The following is a 4,943-nucleotide window of genomic DNA, read 5'->3' as shown; positions in this document are numbered from 1 at the left end:
GATACTGGAATAATGTCAGTCCTGATGTCAGCAGCTCAAGAGGGATGTTGTTGGTAGTTCAGGGAAGAACCACAGGAATATGAATTTAAAAAATGGCTGTAAAATTGAGTCACTATGCAGAGTAAGTATATTTAGATTTAGTATATCAAAGCAAAAGCTAAGGAATAACTTGATTATGTTTTGTAAGTGCTTTCATGTAAGTGGAATGAACACTATCTAATAGGGGAGTTTTCGCTTATAAAAACATACAAGGAAATCCAATGGAAAGTTGAAGGCGCATTATTTCAGTTAGATTAACAATAAGAAACATTTACCATTCGCTGTGATAAGCTGGATGTCTTTTCTGACTAGTCCTTCTCAAGTCCTGCTCTTGTTCAAGAAGAATCAATTCCAGGTAAGGTAATGATAATGACCTATGTTTCAAGAGTCAGAAATGGCCTTAGGGTGGTTTATGCCCTTTACATCTGTGAGTGAAGCTGTAACTATATCAACATACATTTTTAAGTAAATAAATTAAAGATATTTCTGAATGAAGAACGGGATCCAAACTTAGCTAATAGGAGTTTCTGGTGTACATCAAGAGGTTCTTCATGAATGATGGGAGTGGTGTTTCTCTCTAGCTCTGCTTTAGGAACCTGCTTATTTTTCAGTGCTACCCAAAAAGCTGGCAACACAGGATTGCAACGAGGTTTTGGAGAACAGCTCCTGGAAGCGCATCCAGTTGTCATGTTTCCATCTCACATTCGCCTCCACCAGCATCATGCTAATGGGTACAACTGAGGAAGCAAAATCTGGCCAAGAGGGATCTGGTTCAGGTCATGCACTTGTTTGGAAAACAAATTACTAAAGAAACTTATTCCTCAAGTGCAAAACGAGCATTATACACCCCTAAAAGAAAGGAGAGCTTAATGGCAATTGGCTGGAATGTGTTCAATCCTAAAATGTTAGGAATAACTAGTCATAATATTTCATATCTTGGCTTACATGTAAGAGTTTCCCTGGAATGTGCAAACATAGCACTTCTCTTTCTGATCTTACCACCATGGCTGTGCTCTACTCATCAGGCTCATTACAAAAGAAATAAACCCACTGCCTTTTTCTTCTCTTAGTAATACCAGTATAGCTTAAAATATGGGAAATACAAAAGACATGGCACTTAAAACTGATCAGTGAGGGAGTGTTTTTCCTCTGGTAATTTCATAAAGCTAAAAGAGAGGGATGTTCAGAAGAGATTTCCACATGTAAGATTCATTTCCATTAGCAAGGGATGACATTGATATGTTATACATAACACAACCACTTTTTAATTTCTGGGACTGTTGCCATCTGTGAATAATGAGAGTCAATGGTAACCGAGAAATGTAAGGTCTAACTGGGGGAGCCAACATCCCACAGCCTTGACAGTCAGATTTGGAGGGCAATGTTGTGATTTAGAAGGTCAATTTGCTTTTGCTTATGTTATCTGAGACCATCAGCAATGCATCCAAGATACAAATGGAGATTTGTAAACTACCATGAATGGTTAGACGGGGAACATATTGTGGTCACAGCCTCAGCTAAGATCTTGGAATGTAACACTTACTCTGGAATATCTAATAACTAGGATCCCGAACCAGAGACAAAGGTCACTGATTCTTAAGCTGAGGAGTTCTTTTCTCTTAGGCAGAACATCCTCCTATACACAGAGATTTGTTCTGAGAACAAGTAAGATACTTAGGTCTCAAGATGAATAAACATCTGAAAGCAAACCTCAAAATACTTCAGTTAAAAGCTTTTTTTCCTTGCAATTTCTGCACAATATAACTAGAAGGCAGTTTGCAGAAATGTTGGACCTGCTTCTCTCTGTCTCCTTTAACTGGCTTCTGTACATAAATTACTTTTTGGATTTTTTTTTTCTTTTTATTGCACTGTAGTCGGTTGTAAATCTTGCACTGAGTTATTCAATAACACCTTTTCTTTTTGTTTTCTGAGTGAAGAATGAAGCCTAAGGCTTGATTCTGACTGCAGATATGGCACATAGGTATTTATCCTTACATACTTTACTGTATCCTTATTTCACACACACGTAAGTCCCATACATGCAGTTCATGCAAATGGTACATTTCTTATTCAAGTTACCTCTTGACAGCAACTCATTTAATTAAAAAAAAAAATGGACTCAGAGACCAAAAGTCAGAATCATGAGATTTTTTTAAAGAACAGATGTCTTTGAATTGCCTTTTTTTATGTACAGAGAAAAAACTTGTCCCTTTACAGTCCCACGATTTATCACTTTCCTTAGCTTTCCTTACTCACATACTACAGTCCTAGTGTAAATGATTACTAAAATTTATTACAAAAAATAGAACAAAACATATCCACGTTGGCATGGGGATCCAGCCTTGACAACTAGAGGGGAGGTACTTGCAAGCATATTTTGAGCTAGCTATTTGGATTAATTTTGCTGAAATGAGACTGTCTTCTCAATATGACAATTATCAACACTTAATAGTTGTTTAATGCTCCCATTAGGCTAAGCCCTAAACTTTGTAAATCAGCAAAAATTAAAATTAAGGTCTTTCTTTTACCACTTCAAAAATTATTATCCTTTTTGTTCTAGCTTGTGTTTGTACATCGCTGATAATATATTTTCTGTAAAGGGACAAGGAGCAGACTGACCTGGAAAAGGAAGTCTTTTAAATGAAGAACTGTCTTTGATCACTCACAAGACTTGCTCTGATCTAAGCTCATTGACATCAGTGGAAGAAAGACTGCGATTGGCTTGGAGGGGAGGTTTGGCTCCTGTCCACACAGTGTCCATACTCACAAAAACAGATTTTAAAACAAACTGAAAATCAATCTTACAGAAAAAGATACTTTTCTTTGCACAAGGTCAGATTTATGACACATTTGTCACTTAATTTTTTCTTTGTCTCTGAAACAGGAAACTTCAACTTCTGTACCTATTTTTGCTTTTTACCTGCAGATAAACCATGGATCCAGAATAGGGGAGAGTTTGGTGGACACTTTCTATAGCATGAAAATCTAAGGCCTTTTCCATAGACTCTTCTGGGATATCAAAGAATAGGAAAAAGGAAGATAAGGCTCCAGGAAAAACATCCCCCAACTGCATTTCCTTTAAAAAGAGACGTTCCAGAGAGGGAACTCAGCATTACAGTAATGGACAACGTCATCAAAGAAGTGGATATTTGTAGAGTCTGTTTAAAAGATAAAGAAACTTCTAATTGGATTGTCTTTCTTGGTGACAGTTTCCAGACAAGGTAGATCAGCACAATGAAGTCCAGAGATCAAAAGTCACTCAGTAAAGAGTCCTGAAAGGAATCCTTCCCAGCTCACTTGGGGGAAAGAAGACAATCTTCATTCTGATGTGTCTAAACAAAGATCATGGGGAGCTATGATAGTTTTGTCATATGCCATTCTGCTGGCTACTTCTTTGGTACCATTGATTCCATAAGCATTTTACAGTACATATTCAGAAAATTTCTCTCATTTAACTGAGAAAATATAATGAAACAATATTTGCCACTACCAACATAGTTTATTTCAAACAAGCGTTTCTAAGTAGTGTGAACATGACATTTAAGCTTGGACCAGCCAACTGCATCCCTTTAGCCCCGACATTCTGGCTGATGTGTTTCAAGTCACACATCTCATCTGATTAAGTACCACAGCAACAGGAGACTGGCAAGTGTTATGCATAACTTCACTGCCGACTTAGTCTTCAGATTTTGATCTGACTTTTATGACCTGATTCCTTTTCATATCTCACATGCTACATGTTGATCTACTCTACAACTTCAAATGACTGACAATGACTTAGACCAAAATAACAGGCAGAGGATTATGTATACCTGATGTCTCTATGAAGCACATAAAGCAGTTTGCTCCTTCAGAGCTTATTCCTTTAACATTGGACTAAAACAGCAGTATCTTCATTGACATATTTGAGAGCAGAAGCAAAGTTTACAAAGTGTTCGTTTTGGGGAAGGATGAAATAGAAAAGGGAGTGAAATAATTAATATTCTGAAATAATAAACTCACACCATGAATAGATGATTGTCATTCCACACTATATGTATCCTTCTATGTCTCTTAGGGTAGAATTAAATTTGGAACCCAAAATTTATAATCTCTTCCTTCCAAATTTGAATATTTATGGCAAGGGTATCCTATTCTACCCTGAATCACTTCTTCAGACTTGGATCACAATTCTGGTTGGAAACTCCTGAAAAAAAATCAGGAGTTGCCAAACAAGAGGCTTAGGACAAACTAGACTTTTCATCCCTTTCTCCTTTCACTCCTTTCTCCTGTTGGGCTTGGATGCTCTGAGTAGCCTTTCCAGAGTTGCCCGGGACTGTGGCTCCAGCTGATGCTGGGTAACTAAGAAAGTTAAACAAAAAGCATTCATCTAGAGAACAAAGGTTGCTGCAAGAGCCTGGGTTTCTCATGTCAGAAAGAGCATGCAGCAGGAGAGGAAGGGAAAATTGTGTAAAAAGCCATCTACTAAGAAAAGAATGTTTGATTTGGATCACAGGATGTGATACTGGAGAATGTATTGCATAACTTTATGGCTTGTCCTTATTTGCAATGATTCAGTATCCGGTACTGCTCATCCCATTTCTAAAAATGGTATTGAAAAGTTACAGAGTATTCAGAGGTGATGGGAATAGCTGAGGAAAGGGAGGAAAACACCTTTTCATTTTACAGCAAATAGCAAACACTGAGTCTGCAGGTCATCCTACAGGTTGTTCAGATCACTGGTTCTATGTCCCTCCTCAGTACTCAAGTGACATTCACCAGGTCAAATCTTCTATGTTGTCAGAGGCTCAACTTCTCCATGCCCAACTTAAGATCCTGACAACCATTTCTTAGTGATATTTATCTTGTAACTGTATAACAGGGTAAGTATAGCCCTTAGTGTGGAGGACAAGACATGAGGCTGG

This window comes from Empidonax traillii, unplaced genomic scaffold, assembly GCF_003031625.1.
Source record: "Empidonax traillii isolate 1590-97213 ecotype Southwest subspecies unplaced genomic scaffold, ASM303162v1 scaffold684:size475977, whole genome shotgun sequence".
Taxonomy (NCBI): domain Eukaryota; kingdom Metazoa; phylum Chordata; class Aves; order Passeriformes; family Tyrannidae; genus Empidonax; species Empidonax traillii.
Note: the sequence above shows the minus strand (reverse complement) of the source record.